Source organism: Bison bison, unplaced genomic scaffold (assembly GCF_000754665.1).
Source record: "Bison bison bison isolate TAMUID 2011002044 unplaced genomic scaffold, Bison_UMD1.0 scf7180017864118, whole genome shotgun sequence".
Lineage (NCBI taxonomy): Eukaryota > Metazoa > Chordata > Mammalia > Artiodactyla > Bovidae > Bison > Bison bison.
The window spans coordinates 2,319,154-2,333,614 of record NW_011494690.1 but is presented as its reverse complement, the minus strand read 5'-3'; the positions used below and the strand labels follow the sequence as shown (position 1 = coordinate 2,333,614).

The following is a 14,461-nucleotide window of genomic DNA, read 5'->3' as shown; positions in this document are numbered from 1 at the left end:
AACATGTCAGTTCCTCTCAGAGCCCACTGACCAGAACTAGTCACATGGCTCCAACTACCTGCTATAAGCTGGACAGAGATGGGAGAAAATGAGTATTGTGTGAGTATTACTTCTGCTGCATCTGGCATTTACTTTAAAAAAAATTTTTTTTTTAAAATTTCTCTTTAAATAAGGAAGGTAGGGACTTCCCTGGCAGTCCAGTCGTTAAGACTCCATGCTTCTAACGCAAGGGGCTTGGATTCTATCCCAAGTCGGGGAACTAAGATCCCTCATGCTGTGCAGCCAAATAAATAAATAAAATAATGAAGGTAGAACGCATCAAAGTTAAAAATTCTCATTCCTGACTTAGACCGCGGTCTGATGTTATCTTCTTTTAGGTAAATTCTCATTGGAGATTTCCGGAGGGACTAGTTCAATTCTAGGCCAAACCGAGGCTTTGAATCTCTCTGAGCTGGTAGAGAGTGCCAAAGTTTTAGATCAAACCTTCCTTAGGTCCAGAATTGAACCACTGTGCTTTGTGGAACACAGATTAACCTGGACTGGACTAAACCTCTTAGCACTTGGACCAGATAAAAGTGTATTAAATTAGAACTTCAGAATATTTTATGTAAGCACATTGAAAGTTTTTCTTAGAATAAGACTGTATGGTAAATCAGTTTTAAAATGAAAATAGCCAGGAAAAAAAAAGAAAATAGAAATGACTTTTCAAATTTAATGGGTTTATAAATATCTCAATAGGCTTTCTGTTTAATGGTAAACAACTGGAAAAAAACCACCAGCAATCCCAAGATGACAGTTCCTTAAAAACATGGAAAATGAGTATATTTTGATAAAATATTTCATATTCCAAACCAGTGTGTATAACTTTTAGTATTAGAAGGGTGAAGGGGTTAAGGAGAGGTTGGGGAAATCGAGAAATTGATTATTTGTACTCAAATATCCTGTTACCAGTCTTGTGATTAGTCCCTTGGGATTTTTTGGATTCGTATACTTTCCTTATTCCAAATTTATAACAAAATCTTGTTCTTAATCTTTCAACAGCAAAGCACAAAAAAATTCCTAGATACTCACCATTGGTTAGTGCTATGGTATTCTTATTTTACAGATGAGTAAAGCAAATGTCTGAAAAGTTAAAATCTGGCCAAGGTGTCAAGCTGGAATTTGAATCAAGGCTGACTGATTTCAGAGCCTATAACTTTTCCCATGTTTCCTTGTTCAGGAGACAAGGTGAGAGCAAGCAACAGGATAATTGACAGGAGGGTGGATGAAAAGTGCTCTTTATCCTATGGCCTATATTTAACCCTGGGCCATTAAGCATAATCTTCAAAGAAGCGCTCTTTACCTTCCCAATCTGATCATGCAAGAAGTGTTCTTGCTGCATACCCTTGGGATCCTTTTTTAATTCCCTGAACTGCTGTGGGTGGGCTGGACACATTTACACATCATAAAATGAAATCAACCATGACAGGCCTTCATCTGTCCTGTCAGCAGCTTCCCAAGTGTCAGAGAGGTGGCTCAATCTGTACTTCAGTTTATGTTGTCACCAACTAGAGAAAAAAAAATGTACTGGGAATACTCTGTGCCAACCAACTCAAGACAAAACTCTGGTAATGTCTTTTTAATAACATAATTATCCCATTAGTAATGGTGACTAGAATGTTATTTTTTAGAGTAATTTTGTGTTCACAGCAAAATTGAGTGGAAAGTTACAGAGAGTTCCCATATACCCCATGCCTCCACACATGATTGGCGTCTCCTGTTATGAACATCCCTCACCAGAGTCATACTTTTTTTTCCACTTTGGCTACATTGCAGAGCTTGCATGACGACCAGGGATGGAACCTGGGCCTACTTGGTGAAAGCACGGAGTCCAAACCATTGAACCACCAGGGAATTCCCATCAGAGTCATACATTTATTACAACTGATGAAGTTACACTGACACATCCTTATCACCCAAAGAATAGAATTTTTTGACTTCAAAGATTTAGTTGTATCATTTTAAATGACCCAACCACACAACTGATGAATTTGTTGTGAATATTAAGACTAAGAATGATCAAATTTCACCTTTAGTTAGAAATATGTATTTCTAGTATGATCTTCAGAAAGTTTCAGAAGATTTTGATTTTTTCAAATGGAAATAGCTTTATAATTTGTGTGTGTACATATATATGTATTTGTCAAGTGGCCTGTGGAATCTCAGTTCCCCAACCAGGGATTGAACCCAGGTCATAGTAGTGAAAGCCTGGAATTCTAACCACTAGGCAACCAGGTGACTTCCCTTCCCCCTGCTTTTAAATCCATAGGGGCAGGAAAGAATGGATTGGCAGGACACCTAGAAAATGAGGTCTGTGGGCAGACTGACTCTAACCCTGACTAACCCTGAGCCATTCTCATTCTCATTATCATAAAGTAATCAGAGTGAGAGGAAGGACTGTCTTTTCTCTTCTAAGACAAGTTGGAAAGACAGAAATTCAAAATTTTGCTAGGAACCAGCAGAAAATGTGTTAGAAATAATAACATGAAAAGTTAATACTTATTGATTAAATAGTATTTATACTATGCCAGACACTGTGTTTAGTCCTTTGCATGTGTTCTCTCATTTGATTCTCAGAAGCATTCTATAAGATATGTATTGTTATTATTTCTATCTTAAAAATGGGTAAATAAAGGCTAAGTACCACACAGAAGGTCACGCCAGACTGGTAGATTGCAGTACTGGATTTTAATCCCAAGTGTATTAGCAATCCCCAAATCATAAGCAACGTAACACAATAAATGTTTCTTGTTTGGGGCAAAGTGCAGTGTATATGGTTCTCATTAGATGGCTCTCTTAGGCAGCTCACCTCTAATCAGTGACTCATATACACAGGCCCCTTCCATCCTGTGACTTAAGCATATTGTAGCTTCAAGATCTCTTCACCATAAATCAGCCTGGAGTGATGGAGAGAGAGCGTAGAAGATTGAATAGGATGTTTCAAGGTCAGACCTAGAGGTAGTGACATTACTTCTGCCCACGTCCCATGGGCTAGAACCAAGTCTGATAGAAATCTAGGATGCAAGGGAACCTGGGAAATGTGGTTTAGCTCAAATGTGTTCTGGAAGGCAAGGAAACCTGGTGACCCCAAGAAATTGCCACAGCAGTTTTGTCTGACTCAGGATTCTTAGCCACTAGACTCCGCTGTAACTCTAATCTCTTCCTCTACTCTTTGACTGGAGGGAAACTATCAAGTCTCTCTGAGACTTAACATTGTGTGAAATAAATTCATTTGGGGATTTAAAGAGCAACAAGAAATGGCATGGTGCAGCCATTATGAACCTGGAAACTAATGCTAAATCTGATGACCTGTTTATTAACTAGGTAATCTTGGGCACATTTCTGAATTTCTGCCTTTCCTTATCTGTAAATTGAAAATACAGTATTTTCCTTTGTATGTCTCTTTTTTAAATATAAATTTATTTGGAGGCTAATTATTTTACAATATTGTAGTGGTTTTGCCATACATTGACATGGATCTGCCATGGGAGTACATGTGTCCCCCATCCTGAACCCCCCTCCCAACTCCCTCCCCATCCCATCCCTCTGGGTCATCCCAGTGCACCAGCCCTGAGCACCTATCTCACGCATTGAAACTGGACCAGCGATCCGTTTCACAAATGATAATATACATGTTTCAATGCATGTCTCTTAAATTGCTATGAAAGTCAAAGGGAATGCTTTGTGTAAAAATACTTTGTAAAACGTAAAATGATGCACAAATGTTAGAGCTGTTGATATTATTGTTACTTCCTAAGTGTCAATATGATTGATATAGATAATGATAATCACTCTATAATATTGGAGAAGAAGTCACTGTGAGTTGGGCTGGTCAGGGAATGTTTTACAGGAGACCTGGGGTTTCACTCTGATCTGGAAGGATGAATAATATTTACATAGTAGAGAAGTAAGGAAAAGGCGTTCAAGGCAGAGAGTATTGGCCTACCAAAGAAGTAGAAGGCAGGAGAAACAGAGTGCTTCTTTTTTCAGAAACACTGGAAAAATTGCTTGCTCTTGGAGGCTTCTGAGATTGGGGTGGGCAAGAGCAAGTGAACTTCAGACTGCTGCTACCTCTGTCTCACTTCAACCATCTCTTGAGACGTTTCTCCAAGGGCCACTGCCATCTCTGCATGTCTTATAAATGAGGCACTGACTGCACCTTGTCCCAGACTACCTTTTCAAGAATGTTTGATGGCAATAATGTGTCCTTCTGGAGTAAAGGGTAGGCATGTTGACTACCCATTATAAAAGGTTCTGAGGAGGTAGCTTCCATCTCCAACCAGGCATCATGACTGCTTTCAGACACTTTATGAAGCCCCAACTCATCCAAAAGAAGACCAAGAATTTCATCCAGCACCAGTCAGCCTGATATATCAAAATTAAGCGTAACTGGCAGAAACCCAGAGACACTGACCACAGGGTACAGAGAAGATTCAAGTGCCAGATCTTGATGCCCAAGATTGGTCATGGTAGCAACAAGAAAATGAAGCACATGCTGCTTAGTGGCTTCTAGAAGTTTCTGGTCTGTAACATCACAAAGCTGGAAGTGCTACTGATGTGCAACAAATTTTACTGTGCTGAGATGACTCACATTTCCTTCAAGAACCTCAAAGCCATCATGGAAAGAGCAGCCCAGCTGGCGTGAGTCACCAATCCCAATGCCAGGAGGCACAGTGAAGAAATGAAGAGAGAGCTCATGTGTGAGTTTTATTTGGTTATGTAAAGCCATAACAATTCTGCAAAGGAAAACAAAGATTCTGATTCCCTAAGCTCAGAGTTCTTCATGTACAGATGCTAAGTGGCCCTATTTCCATCACCCTCTGAAAACTAGGTCTTGGGGAACCAACTTAAAGAGGCAGATGCTACTAGCTACTTTCTCTCTGACTCAGGAGTCTTATGTCTTCTAGTAGCATCCATGAGACTGTGACAGGCTAACTTGTTAACTTGCAAGTAGGGTAAAACTCAGACCCTTTACAGTTCTTGACAGAGTCTATCTCTAGGAGTGATTTCATGGAACAATACTACATTCCAGGCAGGGTACTAAAGTGCTAGGGATGCAGAACCAAAAAGCACAGCTCTTACCCTGTAAGGAGCCTCCAAGTGTACAAATCAGGAGCTTACTGAGCTTGGTTCTGGTAATTTCAGAACAGTTAAATCGCTAAGCTAGTGAACACACACAGGAAAAGATCAAACTCAGACTAATAAAATTCTAGCTGTGGTTACAACTATACCCCAACAACAGGATAGAGACCATACGGTATTTTAGTCCTCTGAGAGAAAGTGTATTCTCTATAGATAGCAGAAGCCAAAAAACATAGAGTTACCTGGAGCCTTAAAGATGGCTTTTAAAACAATACCCTTCAGTCCTCAGCTGCCAAGAAAGAAAGTTGGTTTTAGATGGATTTGCTCATTCTGTAACTCTTCCCTAAATAAATTGTCCTGAAGAGTGACAGTAGAGGCATCACTTTCTGGCCCAGAGATCAAAGAGTATCTCTTGTGCAGTCATCTGATGATGTTGGCAAGGGAATTTCTAACTCTGGGATTACATCTGGGATGGGAGAGAAGGCAGATACTATATTAAATGTAGGCACAACCAATGAACAGAATTATACTCTGAAGAGCAGAAAAGTTGTATATAGATGGAGAAGAATCTAGAACCCTAAGGCTCTGGTCTCTGAGACAGAATTGGTTTCACATACAGGACCCAGAAACCCTGGATTTATGATAGAGGCTCCATCAAATAAGTGGGATGAGCACTTTCAATAGGAAAGGAGTGAGGGAAACTGGCAGGCAGAGTCCTTAGTTTTCTGGGCATAACAGACAGTGCTAAAGTTGCTCAAATGATTTAATAAATAAACAGGGTGTTCTAGGCTCATCTGATACATCAGATACAAATAGGTATCTTGTGTTATTTGGCAAAAATGAGTACCTAGCATTGACACCGAATATATGACAGCACAAAACCAGGAGCTATACACAGTGTGACAGGTGTGAGACTGGTCCTTGGCACTGGAAGCAAGAATCCACTCATTCAACAAACTGTATTGGCACTGTTCTAGGTGCTAGGGATAAAGCAGGGGGAAAGACAGGAAAAAATCCAGCCTCTATTTTGTTTTAAATGAAGTTAAATCTGCTTCCGAGCTACTTAGGTTTAGGGAGATGAGAAATTCAGGACATGTCATGTTTACTTTTGGGGGAATATAATTTATTCAGTTCAGTTCAGTTGCTCAGTCGTGTCCGACTCTTTGCGACCCCATGAATCACAGCACACCAGGCCTCCCTGTCCATCACCAACTCCTGGATTTCACTCAGACTCACGGCCATCGAGTCGGTGATGCCATCCAGCCATCTCATCCTCTGTCGTCCCCTTCTCCTCCTGCCCCCAATCCCTCCCAGCATCAGAGTCTTTTCCAATGAGTCAACTCTTTGCATGAGGTGGCCAAAGTACTGGAGTTTCAGCTTTAGCATCATTCCTTCCAAAGAACACCCAGGGCTGATCTCCTTTAGAATGGACTGGTTGGATCTCCTTGCAGTCCAAGGGACACTCAAGAGTCTTCTCCAACACCACAGTTCAAAAGCATCAATTCTTCGTCACTCAGCTTTCTTCACAGTCCAACTCTCACATCCATACATGACCACTGGAAAAACCATAGCCTTGACTAGACAGACCTTTGTTGGCAAAGTAATGTCTCTGCTTTTCAATATGCTATCTAGGTTGGTCATAACTTTCCTTCCAAGTAGCAAGCATCTTTTAATTTCATGGCTGCAGTCGCCATCTGCAGTGATTTTGGAGCCCCCAAAAATAAAGTCCGACACTGTTTCCACTGTTTCCCCATCTATTTCCCATGAAGTGATGGGACCAGATGCCATGATCTTTGTTTTCTGAATGTTGAGCTTTAAGCCAACTTTTTCACTCTCCACTTTCAATTGCACTCATCTCACATGCTAGTAAAGTAATGCTCAAAATTCTCCAAGCCAGGCTTAAGCAATATGTGAACCGTGAACTTCCAGATGTTCAAGCTGGTTTTAGAAAAGGCAGAGGAACCAGAGATCAAATTGCCAACATACGCTGGATCCTCGAAAAAGCAAGAGAAAAACATCTGTTTCTGCTTTATTGACTATGCCAAGGCCTTTGACTGTGTGGATCACAATAAACTGTGGAAAATTCTGAAAGAGATAGGAATACCAGACCACCTGACCTGCCTCCTGAGAAACCTGTATACATGTCAGGAAGCAACAGTTAGAACTGGACATGGAACAACAGACTGGTTCCAAATAGAAAAAGGAGTATGTCAAGGCTGTATATTGTCACCTTGCTTATTTAACTTACATGTAGAGTACATCATGAGAAATGCTGGGCTGGAGGAAGCACAAGCTGGAATCAAGATAGCCGGGAGAAAAATCAATAACCTCAGATATGCAGATGACACCACCCTTATGGCAGAAAGTGAAAAAGAACTAGAGAGCCTCTTGATGAAAGTGAAAGAGGAGAGTGAAAAAGTTGGCTTAAAGCTGAACATTCAGAAAACTAAGATCATGGCATCCGGTCCCATCAGTTAAAAATGGGGCAAAAAGATGGGGAAACAGTGGAAATATATGGCAAGTAGATGGGGAAACAGTGGAAACAGTGGCTGACTTTATTTTTCTGGGCTCCAAAATCACTGCGGATGGTGACCGCAGCCATGAAATTAAAAGACACTTGCTCCTTGGAAGGAAAGTTATGACCAACCTAGAGAGCATATTAAAAAGCAGAGACAATACTCTGCCAATAAAGGTCTGTCTAGTTAAGGCTATGGTTTTTCCAGTAGTCATGTATGGATGTGAGAGTTGGACTATAAAATAAAGCTGAGTGCAGAAGAATTGATGGTTTTGAATTGTGGTGTTGGAGAAGACTCTTGAGAGTCCCTTGGACGGCAAGGAGATCCAACCAGTCCATCCTAAAGGAGATCAGTCCTGGGTGTTCATTGGAAGGACTGATGAAGCTGAAACTCCAATACTTTGGCCCCCTGATGCGGAGAGCTGACTCATTTGAAAAGACCCTGATTCTGGGAAAGATTGAGAGCAGGAGGAGAAGGGGATGACAGAGGATGAGATGGTTGGATGGCATCACTGACACAATGGACATGAGTTTGGGTGGACTCCAGGAGTTCGTGATGGACAGGGAGGCCTGGCTTGCCGCGATTCATGGGGTTGCAAAGAGTCGGACACAACTGAGCAACTGAAATGAACTGAATTGATACCATCCCAGGGCTTCCCTGGTAGTTCAGACGGTAAAGAATCTGCCTGCAATAAGGGAGACCTGGGTTTGATCCCTGGGTTGGGAAGATCCCTGGAGGAGGGTATGGCAACCCACTCTAGTATTCTTGCCTGGAGAACGCCCATGGACCGAGGAGCCTGACAGGCTGCAGTCCGTGGTGTTGCAAAGAGTAGGACACGACTGAGCAACTAAGCATACATACATATACCATCCCAGGGTCCTACACACTGCATAATATTCTGAGATGAGCCCTCTGGTCTTCAGACCCATTAGCTATCACTGTTGGATGTTCATGATCTAAGTCCTTATGGCTCCTGCCCCCGGCCACCCCTAATACTTACAGGGCCTAGGACAAGAATGCTTCCCAGGTGGCACTAGTGGTAAAGAACCTGCCTGCCAATACAGGATACATAAGAGACACCGGTTCCATCCCTGGGTCACAAAGATCCCCTGGAGGAGGAAATGGCAACCTACTCCAATATTCTTGCCTAGAGAATCTCAAGGACAGAGAAGCTTGGCAGGCTACAGTCCATAGTGTTGCACAGAGTCAGACACAACTGAAGTGACTTAGCACACACACAGGACTAAAATACAAATGGAGGGACTTCCCTGGTGCTGTAGTGGATGTGAATCCACCTGCCAATGCAGGGGACACAGGCTTGATCCCTGGTCTGGGAAGATTCCACATGCCTTGGATCAGCTAAGCCTGTATGCTGCAAAATACTGCAGCGCAAAGGCCTTTGAGCCTGTGCTCTGCAACAAGAGAAACCACCAGCCACCATGAGAAGCCCGTGTGCCACAAGGAAGAATAGCCCCCGCTCACCACAACTAAAAGCTTGTACAAAGCAACAAAGACCCAGCACAGCCAAAAATAAAAAAATAAATATAAATATTAAATATGGAATACAAATGGAGGAGGTTCATATATCCTACGTTAAATATCTTTAAATTATAAATCAAGCTGAGAATCTGTTCAAGAAAATAGGTTCTGTCATTCTATCTTGACACAATTTTGTAACAAGCTGGCCACCATCAGGGGCCCTGGATCCTGCTACTGTATGGGAAGAGACCACATGCCCCTGACTGTTTTGAAATCTCTTCTAAATGTGAGGAGGTGTTTCCCAAATAGCTTTCTCTCCAGTGTTGGTCCACTTCTTCTCCTAACCCTTGATGACTCCTGCCACCTGGAGCAATCCAGCTATATCACCTTCAAGATTAGACCAAAGGTTTTGTTCAGAGTATCAGAAAACTTTAAATTTTGATCCTGCAACATTAAAGCTGATAACTACTCCCTGAGGCAGAATTGGTTGCTTTCTTTGTACTGGGGAGGCAGAAATACCTATAGCAACCTGAACAATATATAAATTAACATCTCAGACAGTTGCCCAACCGAATACATATTATCTCATTCATTTCTTTTTAACAGTCTTATTAAGGAAATAAAACTGGAGCTCAGGAAAAGTAAACAACTTGCTGCATGCCATAGAAGAAGCAGAAGAACAAGAATTCAGACTCAGTCATCACCATCCACACTTGCAGTCCGTGAGGTCGCAAAGAGACACGACTGAGCGACTGAACTGAACTGAACTGACACTTTCAGCTACCACATCTAAGAGCTTTGAAGAAATTCAGAAACAGATTTTTGAAACTGCCTGCCAAACTGTACAATATTGTATAACTATTCCAGTCACTAAAATAGATCCTGAATGTGGTGTCCCAAGAACAAAAGAACAGAAAAAAACAAGGAGAGTCTTGGAATGCAGGAACCGAAAAAACCAGACCCTTATCGTCCTTCCCTCCCCCATGTTGTAACTAAAAGTGGATTTCAGGTCCTCCTGAGCAGTATAACCTGTCTCCTTTCCCGCCCCACAGGGAGAAGGTATTTGCCTTACTCTTCCCCACCCAGTATACCTGCCTCATCCAATCAGCAAATGACCCACAAGACCCCTGTCCGCTCCTCGTACCCAGGCTACAAAAATGGACTAAGGACCCGTGTTCAACGTTGGCTCTCCCTTGAACTGGCCTGCTGTTCTAACAGTGTCTCCCACTCTAATAAACTTTATTTCCCCTCATTCTGTCTCATGTCTGAAAATTCTTTTCCAACCCGCTCGTGGATCACGACACTGAAGTTTGTTTCTGACACTCCAGAGTACAGTAGTTCCCTCTCTTATTCACAGGGATACCATCCAAGGCCCACAGTGGGTGACAGAAACTGCAGATAGTACCAAACCTTATGTATGCTATTTTTGTTTTTTTCCTAACCAGTGGGTAGTGTATACTCCAAGGATATACTGGATAAAGGGATAGTTTGGATCCCAGGTGGATGGAACAGGTGGATGGAACAAGATAGCACAGTATTTCATCACACAACTCAGAATCGTGCCCATAAAAATTATGGATTATTTCTGTAATTTTCCATTTAATATATTCTGATCTTGGTTAACCATAGGTAAAGTAAACCATGGCTAAAGGAAGACTATTATATTATGAGACACAACGAGAGAGGACTTGGAGCCTATTAGAGGATGCATTTCTGTTTTGTGATCTAGTAGCATTTTATCAAAATGTGGATCTGTTGCAGAGAAGAGTCAATTCTGGCTGTGTTGGATCTGTTTCCTTGACTTTAATCTTTGCTTGTCATTGCTTTTGTAATTATAGTCATACTTAATGGCCTATCTCAGGGAACCCTGCCCCTGTACATGACTGTTAAAGTGGCTTTTTTTTAGCTCACAGGGAGATAACCCTGTAAAAGACATTAAAACATACCCAAAGTTGGCCAGTCCAGGAGAGATTTGCAAGATAATAGGCCATTTTCTTTACTTCCTCAACTCCTCCCCCTCTCTGTTCTACAAAACAACCTGGCATCCAGACCCAACACAATGTTTATTTTGAGAATTAGTCTGCCATCTTCTTGGTCAGTTGGCTTTACGAAAAAAATCATATTCCTTGCCTCAACACTCCCTCTCTGTTATATGGCCTGTTGTGCACGGAGAGCAGAGCAAGCTTAGACTCACGAACAGAAAACTCACTTTGCATTACTGTTTTAGTTTCCAAAAGCCATGAGAAGCTCAGCAAAAGAGCCAGATATTATAAAAAAATAAAATTAGAAAAATATCACTTCTAAATAAAATAGAATTGATTGTGAAATGCCATTTGGTTAGTTCTTAATGTTTGCTGTCCTCTTGTTTCCTGATACCTATTATCTGCTCAGGGCAGAATGTGTCCTCCTAAAGGGCAGGGCAGAGAGACTCCCAGGTTGTGTTTTTCGTTGTCCTTCAGTCACTCAGTCATGTCTGACTCTTTGTGACCCCATGGACTGTAGTACTCTAGGCTTCCCTGCCCTTCACTATCTCCTGGAGTTTGTTCATACTCATGTCCATTGAGTCAGTGATGCCATACAACTATTTCATCCTCTGTTGCCAACTTCTTCTCTTGCCCTCAATCTTTCCCAGCATCAGGGTCTTTTCCAACGAGTTGGCTCTCCACATCAGGTGGCTGAAGTTTTGGAGCTTCAGCTTCAGCACCAGTCCTCCCAATGAATATTCAGGACTGATTTCCTTTAGAATTGACTGGTTTGATCTCCTTGCTGTCCTAGGGATTCTCAAGAGTTTTCTTCAGCACCACAGTTTGAAAGCATCCAGTCTTTGGCACTTAGCCTTCTTGATGGTTCAACTGTCACATCCATACATGCCTACAGGAAAAACCATAGTTTTGACTAACGGACCTTTCTTTATCAGCCAAATGATGTCTCTGCTTTTTAACATGCTCTCTAGGTTTGTCACAGTTTTTCTTCCAGAGAGCAAGCGTCTTTTAATTTCCTGGCTGCAGTCACCTTCCACAGTGATTTTGGAGCCCAAGAAAATAAAGTCTGTCACCATTTCCATTGTTTCCCCATCTATTTGCCATGAAGTGATGGGACAGGATGCCATAGCTTTGTTTTATGATTGTTGAGTTTTAGGCCAGCTTTTCACTCTCCTCTTTCACCTTCATCAAGAGGCTCTTTAGTTCCTCTTTGCTTTCTGCCATTAGGGTGGTGTCATCCACGTATCTGAGATTATTGATATTTCTCCCAGCAATCTTGATTCCAGCTTGAACTTTATCCAGCCTGACATTTAGCATGATGTACTTTGTATATAAGTTAAATAAGGAGGGTGACAATATACAGCCTTGATGTACTCCTTCCCCAATCTGGAACCAGTCCATCGTTCCATGTCTGGTTCTAACTGTTGCTTCTTGACCTGCATACAGGTTTCTCAGGAGGTAAGGTGGTCTGGCATTCCCATCTCTTTAAGAATTTTCCACAGTTTGTTGTGATCCACACAGTTAAAGGCTTTAGCATAGTCAATGAAGCAGAAGTCTTTCTGCTTTTCTGGAATTGCCTTGCTTTTTTTATGTCTGATGGATGTTGGCAATTTGATCTCTGGTTCCTCTGCCTTTTCTAAATACAGCTTGGACATCTGGAAGTTCTTGGTTCATATACTGCTGAAGCCTAGATTGAAGGATTTTGAGTATTACTTTGCTAGCATGTGAAATGAGTGCAATTGTGAGTAGTTTGAACATTGTTAGGCATTGCCCTTCTTTGGGATTGAAATGAAAACTGACCCTTCCAGTCCTGTGACCACTGCTGAGTTTTTCAAATTTGCAGGTATTTTGTGTGCAGCACTTTCACAGCATCATCTTTTAGGATTTGAAATAGCTCAACTGGAATTCCATCACCTCCACTAGCTTTGTCCATAGTAGTGATTCCTAAGGCCCACTTGACTTCACACTCCAGGATGTCTGGCTCTAGGCGACTGACCATACCACTGTGATTATCCAGGTCATTAAGACCTTTTTTAGTGTAGTTCTTCTGTAACCTTTTCTTAATTTCTTCTGCTTCTGCTTGGTCCTTACCATTTCAGTCCTTTATCGTGCCTATCTTTGCATAAAATGCTCCTTTGGTATCTCTAATTTTCTTGAAGAGATCTCTAGTCTTTCCCATTCTATTGTTTTCCTCTATTTCTTTGCATTGTTCACTTAAGAAGACTTTCTTATCTCTCCTTGCTATTCTTTGGAACTCTTACTTCACCACCAACCTATCAGAAGAATGCAAGCCTGTCACTGCCTTGATCCTCTGCCTGTAGACCTCTCCCTATTCCCCAGGTAAGAGGGCACAGTTCTTGAGGCTTCAGGATACTGTGTTTCCTCTTTGCCTGGCAAAGAAATAAAGTCACTCTTTCTTTTGTCATAAGTCTGTCTGCATATTTCTCTTTGGCATTGGTGCACAGAAAGCCAAGGATCAATTTTATACTATTGTTCATTGTGAGTCTCAAGAATATACACATAGGATGAAAAATAAGGATTTACTACACTGTAAACTTTTAAATCACATAACTCAGAACTTTTCCCCCATTATTTTTATGGAAAAACTCAGACACTATTAAATTCAGGTCCTATTTGTCTCAAAGACACCCCTTTGTAAAGGTGTAGAGGAAGTAGGATGGGGTAGGGGAAAGTAATCAAGCAGGGGTGCCAGTGCCCATGTTTCCTGAAGCCCTGGGCTTAGCTTGATCTTGTGAGGAACTCTGAAGCATAAATTATACCCCAGGGTTTACCCAGCCTTGAGGCAGAAGAGGTGGGCACCAATTAATCAATGGCTACTGTTTTCCCTGGGCAACATTTCTGCAAATATAAACAAAGCAGCTTGTTTGGAAGCAAAGCAAACATAAGTTAGGAAACATACCCCAGAAGTGATCAAAAGTGATAAGAAGGTCTGTGAGTGATACACCAACATCAGCTATGCCACTGACCATCTTTTCTGCAGTTTGCTATTCTTTCAATGTAGGTTTGTCTCTTCTGATCAATAGACAAAACGTCCGTTAACAACCAGTAAGTGGTAGAGAAGGAAATTCTAAGTAGTTTGAATTGTCAGAGAAGTGAAGGGAATTTTTAAGAGATCCAACAGTTTACGTGTTTTGTTTTATTTGGCCACACTGCATGGCTTGTGGGAACTTAGTTTCCCAGCCATGGGTTGAACCTGGCTGTGCAGTGAGAGTACAGAGTCCTAATCACGGGGCTGCCAGGGAATCCCCGAAGGAATTTTTAAAAAATCCCCTGCTCAAAATTCTAAGGAAGTCAGATTCGCAGAAATTCAGGCATATATCCTTATATAGTGTTAAAAAAAAA

General features: G+C 41.6%; 1 pseudogene; it reads left to right on the top strand.

Moving 5' to 3' along the window:
• Window positions 1-4,327: 4,327 nt before the first annotated feature.
• On the top strand, window positions 4,328-4,762 carry LOC104988276 (annotated as a pseudogene).
• The last annotated feature ends 9,699 nt before the right edge of the window (window positions 4,763-14,461 follow it).